The sequence below is a fragment of the Balaenoptera physalus genome (genome assembly GCF_965194825.1).
Source record: "Balaenoptera physalus genome assembly, chromosome: 4".
NCBI lineage: Eukaryota > Metazoa > Chordata > Mammalia > Artiodactyla > Balaenopteridae > Balaenoptera > Balaenoptera physalus.
In genome coordinates this window covers 4,434,262-4,459,057 of record NC_138891.1, presented here as the reverse complement: position 1 = coordinate 4,459,057, position 24,796 = coordinate 4,434,262, and the positions used below count along the sequence as shown (strand labels likewise).

The 24,796-nt window shown below is 37.5% G+C and overlaps 1 protein-coding gene across 1 annotated transcript in view; it reads right to left on the bottom strand.

Annotated features, from left to right (window-relative positions):
* The window catches only part of LOC309660304 (uncharacterized protein), an 897,320-nt gene that overhangs the window by 848,402 nt on the left and 24,122 nt on the right, over nt 1-24,796 (bottom strand). The window lies entirely within an intron of this gene.

Genomic DNA, 24,796 nt, shown 5'->3' with positions numbered 1-24,796 from the left:
TAACATACAGCAGTGTGCATTATATTTACCATGTTGTACATTCCATTCCTAGTACTTATTTGTCTTATAACGGGAAGTTTGTACCTTTCGACTAAAGTTCCTAAAAGCCTGGATTAAGGAATTTCATCAAATATAACTTAATTTTATGAGAAAGTTCATGCTCTGTTAAGTGAAAAAAGCAGGCTATAAGACTATTTAAATAGAGCCCTCTGTTTTATAGTTAGATATTTATATCTCTTTCAAAAATCAGTATCTCAAAAAAAAGATTGGTAGAATATCTGAGAATATGGATATTATCTTTCATAAAATAAATAATAAGCCCCTTATAGTCTTAAGAAAAAGCAACAAATGTTACCTTCCTATGGCCTGACATTGTCCCTTTAATTCTTAGTTCATTAATAGATAGCTTTCTTGGAGAGAGGCAGAGTTAAAAAGCTCTCTTTTAAGAATAATACATTGGGCTTCCCTGGTGGCGCAGTGGTTGAGAATCTGCCTGCCGATGCAGGGGACACGGGTTCGAGCCCTAGTCTGGGAGGATCCCACATGCCGCGGAGCAACTAGGCCCGTGAGCCACAACTACTGAGCCTGCGTGTCTGGAGCCTGTGCTCCGCAACAAGAGAGGCCGCGATGGTGAGAGGCCCGCGCACCGCGATGAAGAGTGGCCCCCGCTTGCCACAACTAGAGAAAGCCCTCACACAGAAACGAAGACCCAACACAGCCATAAATAAATAAATAAATAAATAAAATTAAAAAACATTCTTTGTAAAAAAGAATAATATATTTCCCAGGAAGTCCTGAGCATAAGCACTCCACAGAGAATATTACTTTATGGGGAAAAATATATGGATATTGATATAGGTCCATATATAAATATATACATTCTCAAAAATTAATGCGATGGATATTTTTAACAGGGTGATAGAGGCAGTAAGCACAGCAGGAAAACAGAGGATTAGGTTAAATTAACTCACTGATTTAATAAATTAACTGATCACTGACACCTTCTAGGAATATCTGCCCCTTAAGGCTCAATCCTTTCAATAAAATTATTGCTTATTAATGACTTATTTTACTTTTCTTTGTTATTTTTAAATTAAGAATTATTCTAGAGATAGAGAAAATTACAGAGAATAGTAAGACATATACTTCCCTAGGTACCAGGCACACATATCTGATGAATGTTAACATCAATTAACCACATTTTTAAATAATCTTTTATTGAAGCAGAGCATACAAAAAGGAAAGTGTGTTAATCAAAAGCATATAGCTAAATGACATCTCATGAAATGAATATACCCACGTAACCACCACCAAGTTCAAGAATTTGAGCCATCAGTACCCGGAAGCACTCATTGGGTATATCCTCACTCACTACACATATTCCTTCACCATGGCAACCACTATCCTTCTAATACCGTAAGTTTTTGAGTGTTTTCAAATTGTGTAGGAATGGAATATTTTTTTGTACCTGGATTATTTTGCTCAAAATTGTGTAAGTAAAATTCATACAAGTTGTTGCCTGAAGCAATAGTTCATTCATTTTCATTTCTGTATAGTATTCCATGTTGTAAATAGAACAAATTTTTATTCATTGTGCTGTTGATTACATTTAATTATGTCCAGTTAACTATTATGAATAATTCTACAATGAACATTATTGTGCATCTCCTGTGGTGAACATATGAACACATTTTTCATGGGTATATAGGAGTAGAATTGCTAGGTTGTAGATATTCCTATGTTAAGCTTTTGAAGATACTGCCAAATAGTTTTTCCAAAATGGTAATACCAGTTTTTTACACCAAGCAACGTATGAGAATTCCAGTTACATGACTTTCTTGTCAATATGTAGCATTTTTTTTTTTACTTGTTCTGGCAAGTGTTTAGTGGTATCTCATTTGGCTTTAATTGAAAAATCTTATATTTATCGGTTATTTGGATATACTCTTTTGTGAAGTTTTGTTCAGGTCTCTTGCCCATTATTCTATTGAGTTGTCTTTTTCTTTTTGATTTGTAAGAGTTACTTAGATATTCTGGATATCAGTACGTTGTGAATTATATGTGTCTAGTATATATTCTTCTATCTGTTGCTTGCCTTTGCATCCTCTAAAGATAATAGGATCCTCATTTTTTTTATTGAAGTATAGTTGATTTACAATATTGTATTTGTTGGGACTTCCCTGGTGGCGCAGTGGTTAAGAATCCGCCTGCCAATGCAGGGGACATGGGTTCAAGCCCTGGTCGGGAAAGATCCCACATGCTGCGGAGCAACTAAGCCCATGCACCACAACTACTGAGCCCACATGCCATAACTACTGAAGCTCACATGCCTAGAGCCCATGCTCTGCAACAAGAGAATTCACTGCAGCGAGAAGCCTGTGCACTGCAACAAAGAGTAGCCCCCGCTCACTGCAACTAGAGAAAGCCTGCACGCAGCAAAGAAGACCCAACGCAGCCAATAAATAAATAAATAAATAACAAAACAAAACAATACTGTTTATTTCAGGTGTATAGCAAAGGGATTTAGTTTCATATATATATATATTTGGATTATATTCCACTATAAGTTATTACAAGATATTGAATATAATTCCTTGTGCTATACAATAAATCCTTGTTGTTTATTATTTTATGTATAGTAGTTTGTATCTGTTAATCCCATACTCCTAATTTGTCCCTCCTCCCACCCCTTTTCCCTTTGGTAACCATAAGTTTGTTTTCTATGTCTTTGAGTTTGTTTCTGTTTTGTATATAGACTCACTTGTATTATTTTTTAGATTCCACATATAAGTGATATCATATAGTATTTGTCTTTCTCTGTCTGACTTTCTTCACTAAGTATAATATTCTCTGGGTCCATCCATGTTGCTGCAAATGACAATATTTCATTCTTTTTTATGGCTGAGTAATATTCCATTACCTATATAATATTTCATTATATATAAAATATATATATATATACTTTTTAAGCCAATCCTCTGTTGATGGGCCCTTGGATTGTTGTTCTATTTGTTTTATTTCTCTACTTTTTAAAATCCAGTTGATAATGCTTGGTGTCAGTCTATTTATCTTTTGTAAAAATAAAATACAGTGTGTGTGTGTGTGTGAAAAAAAAAGAAAAAAATCCAGTTGATAGTCACTGTGTTTTAATTGAAGAATTTAACCAATTAATAATTTAAATATTGGACCACCTTTCCGTCTCCTCTCACTCCTTCCTGGTAACCCCTTCCCTCATATATTTGCTGTATTCCATCCAATATATTCTTTATTTCAGCATAAAGTTCTTCATAATATCTAATGTTTCATACTATTAGAAGCAGAATGCTATCATCTCTCATGTGGTTGACATTTAAAATATTGAGGTTGCCCACAATTCTGGAATGTACATCCTTTTGTATGTTTCCTGCTGATCTGTATTAGATTGCTCTGAATTATAGCCAGGAGAATAATATCTGACTATGTAAACGTTCAATTATATTTGATATTGTCAAACTGATCTCTGAGGTGGTTAAACCAATTTATATTACAATCCATAGTATCTATGAGAATTGATATTTCCCTACTTCTCCAACATTTGATATTCGGGTCTTTTTCAACTTTGCCAGTTTGAAATGGTGTTAAGTATCTGACTTTGGATTCCGTTTGCATATATTTGTTTATTAGTGATCTCGAGCTTCTTGTGTTCGTTTATTGGGCATTTGAGATTCCTTTGGGTGAGTTGCCTGTTCAAACCAGTGCCCATTTATATTGGGTAGCTTTCATTTTACACATCCATATGTAATTTTCTTTATATATTCTTGATTCTCATCCTATATATTTTTCACTTTGTTCATCCGGTCTCTTGTCATATAGAAGTTTGGGAGTTTTTTCATTTAAAAAATGTGTATTTCATCAATATTTAAGTCATTTCCTTTGTTGTTGGTGTGTTTTGAATCTTTGAAAGTATATTTCTCTCCCTTCTTCTTTCAGCTTTTTCATAAATTTTGAGACTTCTAGCATTCAGCTTAAATTTGTGAAGATTCCCAACTAATAACACTTTTCTTTCATTCTTCCCAAAGAGTATTCGTCAATCCTTTAAGAAATGTACAAGCAATTTTTAAAACTATTTCTTTGCTTTACTACAAGGATTTTAAAAATATATCACAAGCAGGATAGCACTTGAACTTAATGGAGATCAGGGCTTCAAAATTAATTCATACTGTGTATGAAAAAAATGCAACATCAAGATAAAAACACTGAGAGTTTTTACCTCATGGTACATCTATAATTTACTCACAGAAGCACTAACCCATTTATGGGAAAGTGTGCCAGAGAACAAGAGGAGAATGAACACTAATGACAGGTCCCTCTGTTGTCTTTCAACAATCACCATCATAACCCTCAAAAGCTGGATCCATTGACAGATGGTTGATGTGCTGAGATATCTGAGCAGTCATTCTGGATCAATGATTGGCAACTTAACCCATGGAGAAGCCATTTTTTATAAGACTAGAGCACAACAGAATAAAATAGTCTTTTATGTTAGGGCTGTATACAAATTTCCATCCGTCTTGCTACTTGCTACTCCTATTATCAGAACTAATACCTCCTCATTGTGGCAGCAGGAGACATGTCTGTAGGTGTGTGTGTGTGTATTGAGACATATTCATTTCAGTTGTCTGGATATTCAATGTAGATGGCTGAATGATTGACTAACAGTGATGATCAATTTGCCAAACAAGTGGAGCAATGGGTGGCCTTTCCTAGAAGATGGATATACCCACTTTCTGCTGAAGTGACATCCCTAAACAATCTCTGGGTACTTCCCCTCCTCCATCTAATACAAGATTTATATAACATTTGGCATAATGGATCAAAAATAGACTAAAACTTTGGTGTAATGAAAATGAATTTAATGGAGACAGTGGTTTCACATCATTGTAAATGAACTAATGGCACTAAATTGTGCACTTTAAAATGGTTAAAGTTTATCTGAGGTGAATTTCTCCTGAATTTAAAAAAAAAAAAAGCTAAAACACTATAGGCCCCAGAGTTAAACTATTTTGCATTCTAATCATAATTGCAACTCTCAATCCCCACATCAATACTGAGAGGTATGAAACTAATAGTTTGTAATCAATAGTAGTCAAAGTATAAACATTGTGAAGATTGATGTTTGTATGTATTAGTACTGATTCAAGGTTAGTCTTCTAATAATACCACTCTCACACTCTTGCATCTTTCTCAACTGGTGGAGCAAGGGTAGAGTTATAGCAGTGACCAGCTACAGTTGCATATAAGTGCAGGCTGTCTTAGTCATCCAACCACATTAGGGGCAGAAATCTATAGGCATACCTTACAGTAGGATGTTTGCAAATTATCACTGTGCCTTTTAGCTGTGGTTTCATATTTATTTCTGAATTCATTTTCATTTTATCCATGGATAAATAGCTAATAAGTAAGACTGCAGAAATAAACGAAGGCAGAGTGATTAGAGCATGTATATTCACATTGCCTTTCAGGAATAATAATGCTAGAATATCTCCATAAAGACAAAGCAACTTTATATATCAAAAGTAGGCAAATTAATGATGTAGGTGAAACTGACAATGATACTATTCATATTAATAGTGGTGTTCAAATCTATAAATTTAATATATTCTAATTTTAACCATGAAAATTTAGCTATTTTGCTTACTGTTTTATAGACAGTTGTCTCACTGATGTTATCGAAGAAAAACACTGTTTTATCAAAAGAAAGTAAAGTTCTATACTTTATTTTAAATTACTATAGCTACATTTGTTTTTACACGTCAGCTTCTATTTTGAAATCTTGAAATGAATAATTTTGATCCATATGCTTACAAATGTTGTTTATAAATGCCAGGCCAATAGGGAAAATGTGCATAGGAATCTGCATTATTCACCTGCAAATTTGAAGTGGTTTTGTTAAAATCTGTACATGTCCATTAGAATATCATATGTGTGATTTTACAGTGAAAGCAAGAGATTTAGAAAGTTTAACACCATTATCCAAAAGGGACCAATAAATCATAAAACCTGTTCTCATTAACATTTATTGGGGGCTTCCCTGGTGGCGGTGTGGTTAAGAATCCGCCTGCCAATGCATGGGACATGGATTCCATCCCTGGTCTGGGAAGATCCCACATGCCACAGAGCAACTAAGCCCATGCGCCACAACTACTGATCCTGCACTCTAGAGCCCGCGAGCCACGACTACTGAGCCCACGTGCCACAACTACCGAAGCCCACGCGCCTAGAGCCTGTGCTCTGCAGTAAGAGAAGCCACTGCAATGAGAAGCCCGCACACCACAAGGAAGAGTAGCCCCTGCTCGCCACAACTAGAGAAAGCCCACACACTACAACAAAGACCCAATGCACCCAAAAATAAATAAATTAATTGAGGGCCTATTATCAAGAATCAAAACTTGTATTGTCTATTTACAACAGCCAAGACTTGGAAACAACCTAAATGTCCATTGACAGATGAATAGATAAAGAAGATGTGATCCATTTATACAATGGAATATTACTCAGCCATAAAAAAGAACAAAAAAATGCCATTTGCAGCAACATGGATGGACCTGGAGATTATCAGATTAAGTGAAGTAAGTCAGACAAAGACAAATACCATACGATATCACTTATATGTGGAATCTAAAAAAAAATGATACAAATGAACTTATTTACAGAATAGAAACAGATGCACAAACATCGAAGAAAAACTTATGGTTACCAAAGGGGAAAGGTGAGGCGGGGATAAATTAGGGTTTTGGGATTAACATATACACACGACCATATATAAAATAGATAAACAACAAGTACCTACTGTAGAGCACAGGGAACTATACTCAATATCTTGCAATGATGACTATAATGGAGAAGAATCTGAAAAAGAATATATATACATATATATATGTATGTATGTATATATATATATATATATATATATATATATAACTGAATCACTCTGCTGTACACCTGAAACTAACACAGCATTGTAAATCAACTATACTCCAATTAAAAATAGCTACATAAAGACAAAAATATATCCACGGAGCTGTACACTTTCAATTTGTGCAATTTCTTCTATGTAAATTATACCTCCATTTAAAAAATCTTTGGTTCTCTCAATAGGGTAAGAAGAGGCTAGATCTGTTTTCTCATGCAGAACCTACCCTGGACATGCTGCTTGTCTTCTTGAAGCAATATTTCCAAGCAAGTTGGACCCTATTAGCTCCACCTTTCATAAAAGGACAGACATAATCCAGACTGACTGCAATTTAACAGGGAGGTCAAAGGCAATGCCATCTATATGAACAGCTTCCATATATCAAATGCTTTCTATGTACCACACACTGTGTATGTCATGGTTTCTCATTTAGGACAAGAATGAGGTCCTTACAAAGCAGGTAACTGTTAACTGCATTTTCTAAATGAGAAAACCGATGCTCCCAGCAGTTAAATAACCTTCCCAGTTGAATACAGCTACTACATTGTAAGACCTGGGATTCAAATAGAGTTTTGTTTGGATACAAACCCCTGACCTTTTTAATGCATCCTGCCCCTGAACCCCGGAGAAGCGCTAGAGGCCACCTAACCCACCAGGGGAAATATCTATACATCCTCTCTTTTGCCATTTTGAGGCTGGCTTCACTGGCCCTCCATCAGGGGCTGGTGGGTCAGAGCGTAAGCACCTCAGGTGTGAAACGCTGTCCCCTTGCATGAAGTGAGGAGAAACTAATGAATTACCCAGGCTCCTGCTGGCAAGGCATGGTCTTCACACCTGTTCAGGGGAAAATGAGCAACAAAGCGCGAACACACACACACACACACACACACACACACACACACACTAAAGTACAAATTACAATCTTTATGTATGTGCTCCTTGGTGGCTTCACAGGATATGACATTTTTTATGTTAAAATATGACAACACTTTTTCTAATTCTCATTATTCTCCACTTCAGGCTACCAAGCATTCTGGTCAAGGAACTTTCATGTCTAAAATTGTTTCAAACCAAATAGTTCCCTGGGGATGAATAGCTGTGATTCAACCTGGCACTGTTATGAACCGTATGAAAAGGACACTGAAATAATGCTATTAATGCTGCAAATCTCTGCCTTTCTCCTCTTTGTGTCCTTGCAACAACTTTTTAAATGTTATTATTCAAAATATATTGAGGTTTGGTCTAATTATAAGCACAGAGAAAAATAAACACAGAGAAAAATAATAAAAGCAAAACACGCCAAGTACCCACTGTAATTTGAACAAACCATGGTTGCTGAAATGTATGTGCTGGAAAATGCTTAATTTTATTAATTCAAGCCTTTTAGGCTTGAATTTTTAAAGTCAGGTTTTTTTAATCTTTTGGTTATTATCTGATGCTTAGCAAAACCCAGTGGTAATAAGGAGCCCAAATTGAGTGCTAGCAACTTCTTGTGGCTTAAAAAAGCACAACTACAATAACAAAATACATGAAAGTGTATGAAAAGCCTCATGCAAACAACTAGACCATCAAGATACTTATATCACTACATCCCTATAAACTAAAATTATGCATATGCACCAAACATATCTAAGAAAAACTGATTAATAAATCCTCTCATCCAGACAGACAAATTCATGCACATCAATTAATAAAATATAGATTCTAATCATTTCTTGCAAATGCTGTGTAACTAACCTCTGTAGATTTATCCTCTCAAAAAAAAAAAAATTCTATGAGCTGCTCTGAAAAAACAGCTCAAGAATTAGCTCTGCCATTTACCAGATTTGTGACCTTGGGCAAATCTTTTAACCTATTAAAGGCTCAATTTTCTTATCTACCTAGAAAAGTAATAGTAAGGATGAAAGGAATTAAATACAGTCCAAGATGAATAAAACAGAATGTTACAGTTATGGGCTGCTAGGAGAAAGAACGCTTTGTTTCGCCAAAAGCTGAGGATGTCATTTGGAGCACAAAATACTGAAATCAGCTTCCTGGCGAGTGGGTCAGGGCACTTTTGCACCTGAGGCAAAACAACATTTTCTTTTTCTGAGTAGAATCTTCATCTCCCAGGACCAGCTTATCTTTGAAGTCCCAGGCACTGATCACTTCAGGAAAACGAGCAAAACAAGGGACCACCTACCCTTAAAAACAAACCAGGGGATTCAAATAAATTACACATCTGCCTTTCACACTGTGACCTTCCACTTGGAGTTTTAATCACATTTTTTGGTACCATATTTTAAACGGACGTTATTTACAGCTGGCTAGAATATGATGATGTAAACTGTGGGCTTCCAAAGTCCTAGCCAGAGTCTATTCTCCCAAAAACTCTAGAGAAATCTAGCCTGCCCAGTGTGCCTAGATAAAACACAGGGTGTCCGTTGGTTAACAGCAAACAGTATTTTTCTATTATCTGGTCTTCTCGTTCTCCTTTTTTAACCCTGTCTTTGGCAGTTACTGTTCAACACCTTTCCCATCTGTGGGGTTTTGTCCTCTTTGAGGGGGATCTCTTTGGTCCTTCCTATGTGATCAACACACGTGATTACATGAGAACACCTGGATCTGCACACAAACGCACGGCCTTCCACAGATACGGGCAACAACCCGAAGACGAACAGACGTTAAAATAAGTTGGCTGTATCGAGCTGGCCTTGCTCCTGCAATGCACAGGAACAGAGCGTGTGCAAGCAAGAACACTGCAAATTGCAGCCATTCATTCTTAGGCCATTTGGCACTTCCCATCACTCACAGATCAGCGGCTACTCAAGGACAGGCTGAAACCAAATCTCAGCTCTCCTCTCCCTCCAGACAGATCCCCAGGCCTGGCTTGCAGAGGCTGGGCTGGGAAAAACAGGAAAAACTGCAGCTGTGAATGTCAGAGTACTTTCCAAATGTCAGTATCTTATTAGCATGACCAGAAATAACATAAACTTGACAAAATTTAGGCAACTCTTCTTTCGCATTTACCACTGCTGCCACTGCCGCTCTGGACCGTGGTGCATCCTGCCTGCAAATGAGAAAAACGTAGCTCTAGCCTCCCTGATGATTGGTTTACATCTTTATTAATTCTCTTGATGGCCCAAGAACACATATCATGTAAGCAGGCCAGTGGGGGATAAAATGCCTCAGGGTATGAGTCACTGGTAAATAACTAAGCAGCGTATGTTTAGTTGATTTCATCTGAGAAACTCAGCGTTTCTGGTAGTACCTAATTCTTCTCGCTGGGCGTTTATAGAACAGATTGTGGGGAATAGATCTTCTGGGTCGAGAGACCTGGATGGAGCTCTCATGCAGAACAGGAATTTTCTGATATCATCTCACAAGACAGTAGAGGAGAAATCCTATATTCCACACAGGTCATTGGATTCGCTTCCTACTGCTGTTGTAACAAGTTATCATAAATTTAGTGGCTTTAAACAACACAAATATATGATCTTGCAGTTCTTTTTTTTTTTTTAATATTTATTTATTTTTTTGGCTGTGCCGGGTCTTAGTCACGTGGGATCTTTAGTTGCGGCATGCAGGATCTAGTTCCCTGACCAGGGATTGAACCCAGGCCCCCTGCATTGGGAGCGCAGAGTCTTAACTACTGGACCGCCAGGGAAGTCCCGATCTTGCAGTTCTGAAAGACAGATGTCCAAAATCAGTCTCAGTGGGCTAAAATCAAGGTTTCAGCTGAGCTGATTTCCTCCTGGAGACCCTGGAGTGGGGGAGGGTCTTTCCTGACCTTTACCAGCTTCTAGAGGCTGTTCTCGTTTCCTCACATTGCCTTTCCTCCCTCTGTTAACCATCCTGAGATCACCTCCACTCTTTGTGCCATCCTCCTTCCTCCTTCTTGTAAGGACACTTCAGGATAACCCAGGAAAATCCAGGGTAATCTCCCATCTCAACATCCCTCATTGTATCTGCAAAGTCCCTGCTACCAAGTAAGGTAGTACAGTCATGGGTCCCAGGTGTTAGGATGTGTGCATCTTCACTGGGCCATTATTCAGTCTCCCACAGGCACCAACCAAGCAAAGTCCATTTTAAATCTGTTCTTATTAATTAAAACTGCACATGAGTTTAGGAGAAAAACAACTTACAGAGTGGAAAAAGTGATTTGTGCTATAGATAAAACTCTCTGGGCTTGTTCCATACACACTAGAACTACAGAAAACAACGGATTTTAATGGTTTTGTGTTCATGTAACGGGAAGCTATGACTGTTAATTCACATTTCTCTGATTGCTAGTGAGGGTGAATTTTCTCCTATGTCTAATGGTCATTTGGATGCCTTTCCTGTCCTTTGCCCATTTTTCTCTGGAACTGTTCATCTTTTAGTTATTGAGTTATATGTATTCTTTATATGTTCTTAATATTGAACTCATCCTGTTAGATATGTTGCAGATATCACTTTTCAGTCTAAAAAATTCACTTTTAACTTTGATTATGATATTTTATAATAGAGTTTTAAATATTAAATTGATCAAAAATTTCAATCTTTTCCCCTATAGTATGTGCTTTGTGTATTTTCTTTAACAAATCCTTTCTACCTTCAAGTCATAAAAATATTTCCCTGTTTTGTCTTTGGCAAACTGGGGAGTCTTTTTGTTTTAAAAATTATAGTGATCATCTTTTTATACGATGCTGAATAGCGACCTAATTTTATTTTCACTGGGCAGCCAGCCAAATTTTCCAATACCATTTCACCATATCACCGTCATTGCAGTGGTCTAAACGCCACCTCTGTTCTGTGCAGTTGGTCACATATGCTTGGATCTGTTTTGCATTTCTATATAATGTTCTGTTGATCTTGTTAATACTTAACTGATACTGCACTATATTAATCACTTTATCTTTACAAAATAATGGCTTTATTATGGTAGGGCTTCTCTCTTCTTTCTGTTTTTCCTCTAAGAATTATCTGAACTATTATTAGAAATTCCATCACATATATTAATTTTAAAATTACTTTGTCAAGTTTTGTGCAAACACTGTTAAAATCTCACTGGAATTACCATGAATTTATAGATTAGCTTGAAGTGAAATTAGCTTGACAAAGTGACGAAACCCAGTCACTCCATCCACAAACACAGCTAATCTCTCCACTTTTCTTATATATCTTTCAATAAAACTTAAAATTTTCTTTGCAAAGGCCTTATGAATATAACTTCACTTGATTCCTTGATAACTTGCAATTTGGTTGCTATTGATATTGTAATTGATTTTCCTCATTACTCTTTGGAACTGGCTATTCTTGGTATACGTGAACAATTGTCTATTTATATATTGATTCTTTATCAGGTAATTTGACTAGAAAGTTTCTTGGATTATGTTGTAGACCTTTTTGTCTATAAATAATGATAACCGTATCTCTTCATTTTAAATAAGCTTTTTCTTTTTTTTCCCCTTATTGTATTGGCTGTGATTACCAATAGATTGAATGGTGGAGGTGATGGCAGGCATCATTGTATTGTTTCTGATTCTAATTGGATCTTTCTAAATTTAGATCACGTGAACTATGTATTGTTATATACCATATATAAGATTATAGAAATCATGGTCTATTGCTAATTTGATAAAAGATTTTTAACAAGTATATTATCAGATTATTCCAAATGCTTTTCTGTATCTATTTAGGTGATCATATATATTTCCTTTATATATTAATGAATAGATTACATTAATTTTTAATGTGGATCATCTTTGTAATTGTGAGATAAACTCTACCTGATAATATTGAAACCCAGCAGGATCCTGTGGGGCCCTATGGGATACAAATCCTTTTTGTGTCCCCCAATTCTTGTTTGTAGGAAATAGGCTTCATTCATCCTCCTTGACTTTCCCTGAGTTCCAAAGGGCAGATTTAACCAGTTGCTAATCCGAGAAGAGAGGGAATGAAGAAACAAAGGAGAAGCAGTCAAGAAATAATAGTGCAACCTTGGGGCAGGATGCTGGTTCCTCCTCAAGGAATATACATAACAATATCTTTGAGTTCTTTTGCAGAACCAAGGCCCCCACCCAGGTGGAAGATGGCAACTTTAGGCTGAGCACAAGATTCCTGGAACAGCACCCTGCTACCTCACCACCAACCAATCAGAAGAAAGTCACACACCCTGCAGCCATCACCCCAAATTTTGCCTATAAAAATTCTTCCCCCAAAACCATTGGGGAGTTAGTGGATTTTGAGCATGAGCCACCCATTCTCCTTGTTTGGCCATGCAATAAACTTTTCTCTGCTCCAAACTATGACCTTTTGGTTCAGTAACAATATGTTTCTTTTATACAATGCTGGACTTTATTATGTTTCATTTAAGCAGTTTGCAACTACATTCATAAAGGAGTTGTCTTAAAATGTTTCATTCCTTTACAATCTTTGTCAGGTTTTGATATTAACATAGTTTTACCATCATAAAAAAAAATAGAATACCTTTGGTAAATACTGTGATTGTTTATTTCATGAAGCCTTGAAACTGAAACTGACTGAACATTGATTAATTTTCCTTTTATTCGGGAATGGAGGATGAGGAGAGGGAGAAGGAAGGGACAGGGAGTTTGACCAAGTCATTGGTTCTCCAGCATTTTGATTTCATGAACTTTTTCCATGCTTGTAAACTATTGAGGACCTCAAAGAATTTCTGTTCCTATCAGTTACATCTACAAATATTTACCATATTAATTTCAGTAAGAGAATATCACTTACATAATACTAATTCTTTGGAATTTGTTGAGAGTCTTTTTGTGACATATCATAAATAAGTTTATACAAGTTTAATAAGTACTTGGAAAGAATATATAGTCTCTATTTGTTGGATGAAATATTTTATACACATTTTAACTTTATTAATTCTGTGGTTCCATTATGTTATATTCTTACAAATATTGTTGTCTCCTTTTGCATTCTTTATCTATATGTTTCTGAAAGAGCTGTGCGGAAATCTCCCAAAGTGTAATAATCTTCATTTTATGCCTCATGAATCCTGCTTAGGTTGTTAAATGGATAAAAGTCTTGAGAGTTATATATTCTTAGTACACTATTGATTTTAACACAGAGTGATGTTCCTCTTTAGCTCTTTTATATTTTTGGTTAACATTTCAGCCTTTTATTTTCAAAGTTTCTCTAGGCTTAGATTTTAGGTGTCAGTCTTATCAAGTGCATATACAATTGCTGGCTTTTTTTAAATCCTACCTAAAACTCTCTTTGTTTTTAGTAAGTGAATTTGATCATTTTACATTTATTGTATAACCAAGCAGGACCTTATGGGGCCTTCCTGGGATAGACTCCTCCATCATGCCCTCTGCTTTAGCTGCTCTCTGAAGTACCTTGATAACAGTATCTGATGCACATTTCCTGAGTGAAATGCACATTACAGATGTGAAAACCCCCACCAAATGGAAGATGCCACCTACTTGATGACCATAAGGGCACAGCCCCCAGGCCTACAGGAGCCTAAGGATTGATAATGTTGACCCCTGTGACATCACCCTATTACCTCACCATAAACCAATCAGAGAATTGTGCATGAGCTGATCACATACCCTGCAACCCCCATCCCCCTCACCTGGCCTTTAAAAATGTTTTGCTGAAACCCATCAGGGAGTTCAGGTGGTTTGAGCACTAGCTGCCCTGGACTCCTTGCTTGGTGCCCTGCAATAAATGCTGCACTTTCTTTCACCACAACCCGGTGTCAGTAGATTGGCTTTACTGTGCACAGGCTAGTGGACCCAAGTTTGGTTTGGTAACAATTGTACTACTGATATATCTGGCCTTGACTGTATCTCCAAGGAGGTGTTGTAAACTTTGCCCCTATGGTGTGTACAGACATACCAATGGACTGTTTCCTGAGCTAGTGTTTTCTCATGGTCATATCTCTTCTTGTTTAATATCCAAAATTCATAAGCCATATTTACCTCTCAGTAAAATGGTTTTGTGTGATGCTTACGTAGAACAAAATTTTTGTGTGTTTGTACACAAAACTTAACACAATGTTTTTAGCTAAAATTTATGTGGGAAATTTCTTGAGCTAAATACATGAAATACCTAATCACTGTATGAGAACCCACATGGAACACACCTCAAGATTGTCCCTCTGGAAGATGGGGAGGCTGAGCCGTTTATGACCAGACTCCCATGCCCAGGAGGGTTTGAGGCTTGCCCTCTCATGGACAAGTTTCCATGTGCAAGAGAAACAGTCAGTGTGCAAGGCACTGTCTTCCCCACATGCAGGTGAAAGTAGATGGACTAAAGGGACTGTTACAGCTTGAGTGCTGATTTCCTGGCTGTGTTAAAATTCATCATGCTGTCCACTTATGTATGCATGCTATTCTTCAGTAAAAAAAAAGTTTATTTAAATATTTTTGTAGGAAATGCATGAACTACGAAGAGGGTGTCATTTCAGAAAAAGAATAAAAACTAAGATGCCTTATACTTAAGATCAAAACTTTTCCCAACTGTTTTGGCTGGAGTTTCAAGATGACCCAATCCGCTTTTGCTTGCTTCACCAACCACAGCATCTCAGAGTTCCTGACATGACATCAAAGTTTCAGTGATATGGCGAATGATGCTGGCCAGGCAGTTCAACTCAGGCTTACAAATATAATTATTCATTTGGTCACGCACTCACTTGTTCACAGAGTATTTGCTGAGCTCTTAGTTGGTTAAGGACTGTGCATGGCACTGGTGATAAAACGATGATCAAGTTCTTTCTCAGCCTTCAAGGAGCTCATAGACCAGTAAGGAGGACGGATATGTCATCAATTAAGTGTGACAGAGAGAGTCAAGAAAACAGCAGCAAAAGCAAAGTTCCATGAGCATCAATTTGGTCCAAGATGTTTGGGAATGGCATTGAAGAGACATTCAAAGGAGGAGCAGGATTATCATACCAATGTTTTCTTAGGTCAGTCTCCCAAGGCAATAGACATAAGAGCAAAGATAAACAAACGGGACCTAGTCAAACTTACAAGCTTTTGTACAGCAAAGGAAACCATAAACAAAATGAAAAGGCAACCTACAGAATGGGAGAAAATATTTGCAAATGATGTGAACAACAAAGGCTTAATTTTCCAAAATATACAAATAGCTCATACAACTCAAGAACAAAAAACCCCAAACAACACAATTGAAAAATGGGCAGAAGACCTAAATAGACATTTCTCCAGTGAAGACATATAGATGGCCAACAGGCACATGAAAAGGTGCTCAACATTGCTAATTATTAGAGAAATGCGAATCCAAACTACAGTGAGTTATCACCTCACACCAGTCAGAATGGCCATCATCAAAAAGTCTACAAATAACAAATGCTGGAGAGAGTGTGGAGAAAAGGAACCCTCCTACATTGTGGGAATGTAAATTGGTGCAGCCACTGTGGAAAACAGTATGGAGGTTCCTCAAATATCTGTAAAGTTGCCATATGATCTGGCATTCCCACTCCTGGGCATATATCCAGACAAACCTATTATTCAAAAAGGTACATGCACCCCTATGTTCATAGCAACATAATTCACAATAGCCAAGACAGGAAAACAACCTAAATGTCCAAAGACAGACAAATGGATAAAGAAGATATGGTACATATATACAATGGAATATTACTCAGCCATAAAAAAGAAGAAAATAATGCCACTTGCATCAATATGGATGGACCTAGAGATTATCATACTAAGTGAAGTAAGTCAGAGAAAGACAAATACCACATGATATCACTTATATGTGGCATCTAAAATTTGACACAAATGGACTTATCTACGAAACAGAAATGGACTCACAGACATAGAAAACAGACTTGTGGCTGCCAAGGCGGGGGAGGGAAGGATTGGGAGTTTAGGATTAGCAGATGCAAACTATTATATATAGAATGGATAAAAAACAAGGTCCTACTATAGAGTACAGGGAACTACATTCAATATCTTGTGATTAAACCATAATGGAAAAGAATATGAAAATGAGTGTATATATATATACCTGAGTCACTTGGCTGTACAGCAGAAATTGACACAACATTGTAAATCAGCTACACTTCAATAAAATAAATTTTCAAAAAATTTAGGATTTTTGATGAGATGAAAAAGCAGAGAAGAGATAAATGAAAACAAAAGCATGAGGCTTCATGGTGCATTCAGTGAAGTAGGACGTAGTTGAGGAAAGCCAAACTCTAGGTAGCGGGGGGAAAAAGTGATGAGCTGAGGTGGTAGGTAGTGTCAGAAGCTAAGAGACCTCAAATTGTGCGTTCTTTTTTTTTTTTTTTTTTTTCAAATTGTGCATTCTTGTGACTAGAATTTATTCTGTAGATAAAGAATCCAGAAAAGGTTTTTAAGTGAGGAAACGACATCCACAACCAGTGTTTTAAGAAAATTGGGAGTTTAACTGGACAATGAATTGGAGTGAGAAGAAACTACAGTGAGGTCAGTTGAGGAGCTATTGAAATGCTTCTAGGGAAGATGATAAGGGTGTGTATTGAGGAGGGTTTAGACCTATTGTCTCTATAAATGTTTGTTTCACCACTAGATGTGTAGTCATGGCCCCAGGCAGGCATTCAAGGAGCTGATCAAGCAATATGCACCTTTGTTATACAAATAAAGGAAGAAATAGCTCTCTCTGGAAGTCTAAAATACATCTACAGAGGTGAGACAAGGCAAGAAAGCACAATTTAAACACTCCATTACAAAATCAAGTAAAACAGTAAGGGAGAAAATGTGGAAATAAAATAGAGGTAAATGTGTAAGGAACTGATAAGGATGTTTCTATTGCCTAAGCTATTAAATTAACAAAAAAGGAAATCCAGCTCTTGTGAGGGAAAGGTCACTTGGTGCACAGTTTTGTTTTGTTTTACAAAAGAAAGACAGGTATAAAAAAATCATTTACAGCAGATTGAAGAGTACACAAAGCACAGGCCCCTGCCTGGAATTTCAGAGAGGTGTGATTTGTATGTATAAAATACGTAGACTAAATAACAACCAAAAAAAATTATCAATTTCCTTGTGAAAATAAGTTAAACTTCCAATAAATAAAGCTATCTTCTAAGGAGAAAATTAACAAGTAGATGGAGGAACTCTAGGGGCAAACAGGATGCCTAACAAAATCTATTAACAGTCATAGGAACACATACACACACACACACACACACACACACACACACACACACACACACACACACACACACACACACACACACCTGTTCGTATATTCAACAGATATTTACTGAGCACCTTCTAAGGGTGGAGATACAGTGCTGAATAAAATAGATACAAATCCCTGCCCTCCTGAAACAATCGTTCTCATCCTCTTTACAATCCATCCGTTCTTTAATGTTCCAGAACACCACTGGAGACCACTGTCTCACTCCCTGCTTTACCACCCCCCTACCCCCAGTGGTGTACAAGCATGAATTCTGTAGTGGAACAAAATTTTCACCCCAAAATTGTAACACGGATTATTTCCAGCTGTAAAGAAGCCGAAAAGACTCAGGAAAAACCTTTGACCCTCCCGCTAACTCCCTGAAGAATTTAGATAGAGGGCCTATTACAGGAACAGAGCTGTCACCAGAGATAATCTGCACTGAATATGGGCTGGGTGTGAAGGGGGAAACTCTGTGTCCTACTGTCTCTGCTGGCCCAGCAAACATTTGTTTACCTAACATTTGCTTTTCTGTCTTCCTGTGAATTGCCTTCTTAGCCCTTTGAACTCCCAAACCACTACCCCCAACATCCTCTTTTGTCTTTAGCTGAAGATGCTATTTAACGTAAGGGTTTCAGCCATTTCGGTGAGTTACTCAGTTTTCCTGGGTCTCTCCCATGTATGCACATTACTAAACTTTGTTTGATTTTCTCCTGTTAATCTGTCTCATGTCAATTTAATTCTTAGACCAGCCAGAAGAACCTAGAAAGGTAGAGGAAAATTTCTCCCTCTCTTAGTATTGTCAGCTGGAAAAAAAATGCACCCCCTAAAAGTTGAGAATTATGTTTTATTCGGTGGACTTTCTGAGGACTTAAGCCTGGGAAGCAGTTTCTCAGATCATTCTAGGAACTGCTCTGAAGAGGTAAGGGAGGAACCGGGATATATGGGAGTTTTTGCCACAAAAACCAAATGGTGGGAACATCAAACGATTACTGTTAATTAAAGAAAACCAGACATCTCAAGTTCATGAATTTAGCACTTTTCTATGTATGGGAAGATTCTCAAGAGTCTGGGCTCATGGGAATCATTCCTTTGCTATGCACCTTGGCTATCTAGGGCGGTATCCTGTTTTTCTCCATCCTGAATCCCCTCAGGGCACAGTCAGGGGCCGCTGCAGTGGCTGCTGGCCTGATGGTTGCAACATCCTTCGTTTCCTACATGGCAGGCGACATTTTTCATCCACATGACGCTCTACAAGCCCATCGGCACCACACTCCTCTGTCCCTCTCTGACCTCGCTTTCCTCCACCCATTTCCTTGCTTCCAATAGCCCTACCACCCTGGCCTTTATATTCCCCAAACACTTCAAGCTTATTCCTGTTTCGGAGTTCTTCCCTTGTTCTCAGCTGCCTGGCAAGACATCTCCCAGATATTCACACGATGGCTCCCTACGCCCTGCAGACTCAGTTCAAACGTCCTCTCCTTGGGGACACTTTCTGGATTGCACTAACTCAGCGGGTTTATCACTTCAAAATTATTAGTTTATATCCTCTGAGATCCATGAGAGCAGGAACCGTGATGAGAAATTTCAACAGTGTACATGCCCAGTGTCCATGAGAGCTTGACAGATAGTGGGTGTTCAAAAAACTGCTAGTTAAATGGCCACATGGTGTGTGTGTGTGTGTGTATCTGTGGTTTAGTGGGTGATGGTCATGAGGTAGGAGATAGATGGGCCCCAGGCTGTGTAGCTGTAACCAGGCTCTGCCTGAGGCTTCAAGATAAGATATTAGCAGGAGCATTGGGGCCCGGATTGGGTGAAAGACAAAGTGACCACATTTTTCTCATTCTTGTAGTCAGTGGGCTTTCCCAGCCCACACATGTGCAAAGAAGGTCCTCAGTCTAGGGAAGGGGTCAAAGGGAGAGAGAGACGCCAGCCCATAATATGTCCTGCCAACCTCCCAGAGACCTTCACGCTGGACTCCACCTTGGCTGAGAGACGCATGCACTCCCAGGAAGGACCCTGAGTCAGGTCAAGTATGGGCACAAGCAAGATGACTGGCCAGAGACAACCCGGAAGACTGCCCCCATGTAAGCGACCTAACCCACCCCCATTGGGTGCAACTCCCTCCGAGTCTGCCTATGTGCTTTTCCACATGTACTCTGCTTCTAATAAACCTTTATCTGTTTCACCATCTTGGTCTCTTTGCTGAATTCCTTCTTCAAAGAAGACAAGGACCAAGGTTCTGCTTCCAGCCACCTTGCTCCCCCCCCCCGCCAGATTCACACTAGACTATTGTAACTTAGCCAGTTGCACAGCCATTCGAGTCTAAAGAAAGATAAGCTCTTTCTACCAACTCATGCTGCATATGCTGTGCCCAGCTCAGCAGGTTCTCCAACAAACCACTGATGTCTGGTGGCAGCGTAGCAGTGGTGATTTTGGTGGTGCAGAAGATGACTAAATGAGTTTCACTGCACTGTAGCCTGAGGAAGCAAATCCGTGCACAGGCCAACACCTCAACCTGCCAACCTCCAACTACAAGGTCAGAAAAGGTGAGAAAGTAAATTACGTTCTGCTCCTGGATTTCAACTGTGACTTGCAAGTTACCTGTGTTTCCCCTTCTACCTTCTCAGAGCATAAGGCACTGCTGCTTTTGTTCAGTATAAAGTGAAATGTAAACAGCAGTACATCTGTGCATTCCTTCATTCATTAGGATTTTGAGTTAGACTCTAAGATGTATTGACATTCATAAACATTCAGCACATCTCCCAAGCCACCAAAAACATTAAGGTTGATTCTCAAATCCTTAGACGTGTTGTTTTGCCTCCAATTTGGTGGCAATCAGGGTTCAGGTAATGTTCCTGTGGCCTTTTAGACCCAACAATGTTTAAACTACAAATGCTGAGGATCACACACAGGCAAGATGTGATCCAAACCTGGAAAAAACACTCTGCACCTTTGACCACCCTGCTGATTGCCCAGTGCTGAACTCACATGCATTGACTTTTCAATCAACCATTTTTGTGTTGGTCAGCTCAGAAAATCAACCTCAGCTACATAAACATTCTTGACAATCAGCTTGTAATGCGATAAGTTGCTCATAAAGAAAAAAGAAAAAAGAAAAAAAACAGATTTAAACTGCCTCTCAGCCTCAATTTTTGTGATAGAATGGAGACCTTTAGATGCTTTGAGAATGGTTACAATTTGTATATACTAGTGGGAGTGGAACGTAAAACCAAAATATAAAAGAGCGTTCAAGGTATCATTCATTTTCCATGAAAATAAAGGACATTGGGAACAAATGAAATAGCTTACATCTACACAGGCAGTGAAAAGACAACATTCAGGTTACAGATATAGCCATCTCCACATCTGTCCTCCTCGGAACAGGCTGAAAAGTGGAAAAGTGGGTCCCCAGGGCCCACACTGAACTCTCCGCTATGCAAAAAACCCAGAGAATGGGCAATGGGAGATGCAGATCAAAACCAAGCTGGCTGTGTGACACTTCATGACTCAACCTCTCTGTTCCCATCTGTGAAACAAGAAAGCTGGAGAGGAAGTCTGTGGTTCCTGACCATTCTAACATTCTAGTAGTTTGTTTTTTACAACTGCAGGAAATCACAAGGGATAAAAATATTTTCTTCCTTTCAATGAGAAGTAAAACATGAATTACTTACATTCAAAGTAAAAAAGATCACATAGAACTTTGCCCCTTCTTCTTGTTGCTGGTTTTCCCAATAATATGTTTTCAATCTACTTCCATATAATTCAGGACCTAAAGATATTTCTGCTGAATTTGCACCTTCCAATGTGCTACTTTACCATATTTACATTTTTAATGAATAAGTGGGTATTTTCTTTAAGAAGCTGTGTTGGGTGTGGGGAGAACCAAATGACATCACTTTCTCTCTTAGGAATCTGAGACTATAAATATTTTAATGTGTGCAGGTTTTTAAATCTGATGTTTATATCATATTATATAGAGAGTATCTGCCTTAAGACAGCTTCATTTGTGACCCCTATATTTATATAGACTACATAACTTAGAATTGCAATACTGATCAAAGCTCACATTTACCATTGCTGAGAGATGGGTACCTAAGAATACATTCCATATTGGGACAGAAAGCTCATCTACAGCATGTGTGTACAGTGAAACACTTATTTCATAATTCCTTTTTATTTTTGTAGATTTTCTTCAGTGTTTGAATTTCTTTTGCACTAAACTATATTTGAAATCGGTAACAATGCATGGCCCACAACATTAACCCCCTCCCCACAAAAGTCAACGAAATCTTTTCTTTGTGAAATTAATGCCTGATGATTTGAATCAACATGAATCAAGAATGAAAGATAAGGAATCCACCTGCTGTGAGATTAAATTATCCCATTCCACAGGAAGCACCTCCTCCAAAGCAAGGAAAAAGACACTTGGAGGAAATGAAGAAGGCCAGTACAGTGACTGAGATAAGAAAGCTGTTGTGCTGATGGGAAAATTTTTATTCTATTTTTCTAGAATCAGATGATGTGATTTATATTATTATTTAAAAATATTTTTGAGCTGTAGTTGATTTACAATGTTGTATTAGTTTCAGGTGTACAGCAAAGTGATTCAGTTTTATATATATATATTGTTTTCTTATATATATTCTTATATATATACTCTTTTTCAGATTTTTTTGCATTATAGGTTATTAAAGATATTGAATATAGTTCCCTGTGCTATACAGAAGGTCCTTGTTGTTTATCTACTTTATATACAATAGTGTGTCGGATGATGTTATTTAATATTCCTCTAAACTAGAAAATTAAACAGGCTTGGTGACACTGACTTCACAAAGTTTTTAGCTGGACAAGGGAACTTGGTGGGCCTGGCATTATAGTTCAGTCATAGATCTATCACAATGAAATTTGGAAGAAATTCTGCCCTAAATTGGGTCAGGATTCTAGAGACTTTGCGTCATGCACTAGCAAGTAACACTGAAACTGTAACAAATGATGTCAGGTAACAACAAAAGTAAAAATAGATAGATTAGATTACAACAAAGTTGAAAACTTCTGTGCATTAAAAGACACAATCAGCAGAGTGAAAAGGCAACCTGTGTAATAGGAAAAAATATTTGCAAATCATATATCCAAAAATCACCAAGTAAAGAACACCTACAACTCAATAACAAAAACAAACAACCTGATTAAAAAATTGGCAAAGCATATGTACAGACATTTCTCCAAAGAAATAATATCACTAATTGATATCACTAATTAGGGAAAAGCAAGACAAAATCACGGTTGGATCCACCTCACACCTATTAGGATGGCTACTATCAAAAAAAAGAAAATAACAAGTGTTGATGAGGATGTAGAAAAATGGGAAATCTTGTGCACTGTTAGTGAAAATGTACAATGCTGCAGCTACTATGGAAACAGTATGGCAGTTCCTTAAAAAATTAAAAATAGAATTACCATACAATCCAGCAATTCCACTTCTGAGTCTATACCCAAAAGAATGGAAAGCAGGGCCTTGAAGAGCTATTTGTACACCCATGTTCACAGCAGCACGATTTGCAACAGACAAAAGATGGAAGCAACCTAAGACTCTGTCAATGGATGAATGGAGAAACAAAATGTGCTACGTACAAGCGATGGGATATTATTCAGCCTTAACAAGGAAGGGAATTCTGACACCTGCTACAACATGGATGAACCCTGAGTGTGTACATTATACTAAGTGATATAAGCCAGTCACAAAAAGACAAATATGGTATGATTCTACTCATTTGAGGTATCTACTACAGAAGTCAAATTCAGAGAGACAGAACGTAGAAAGAGATGCCAGGAGATGGGGGAAGGAAGAAATGGGAAGTTGTTTAATGGATCTAGAGTTTCAGTTTTGTAAGAAAAGTTCTGCAGATTAGTTGCACAACAATGTGAATGTACTTAACACTACTAAAATATACGCACTTAAAAACGGTTAAGATGGAAATTTTTGTTATGTGTATTTTACCACAATTAAAAAAAAATTTTAATTGTGTCAGACATATATATCAGTATTTATCCATTACCCATTATTAGGCTTTTGGTTTGCTTTAACCCAGTCTAATGTTTGCCTATTAAAAATAAAACTACAGTAAAAATTGTAACGCCTTAAGCTATTCTCTGGGTTTTGTATTTGGTTTAACCTTAGACTAGGTTCTTAGGAGCTAAATTAGTAGGTCATAGTTATCAACACATTTAAAGTTCTTTACTCATAAGAATTTACCTTTAAATGTATTAAATTAATGTCAGTCGTCAAGGAAATTTGCCAGGACTTATTGGTTATAGGTGGTCTTAAAACTTTAGATAAATATCTAAAAGTGCTTCTAAAAGTTTTCCAATATTCCTGGAAGATACTATATTTTGAATTGTAAAATCTGCAATGAGCCTTTTATACAGACGAAAAATGTATTTATAGAATTCTTATTATAGATACATATTAGAATATCTAATGTCATTTATAAAGACCCCTGTGATAAGATCCACTCAGAATTCATGATCAAAAAATTATCTGTCCCTTTTTCAATTTTGCTACCAGGCAGAGTCACTTACATCTATCACCATATTTCCCACTTTGCTCTAGATGCTAGGAAGTTTGGACCTATTTTTTATGCAGCCTTCTTTACCTAGAGTTTTGTTACAAGGTTTTTCTACTTTTCCTCTTTCACTTGAGGGGAT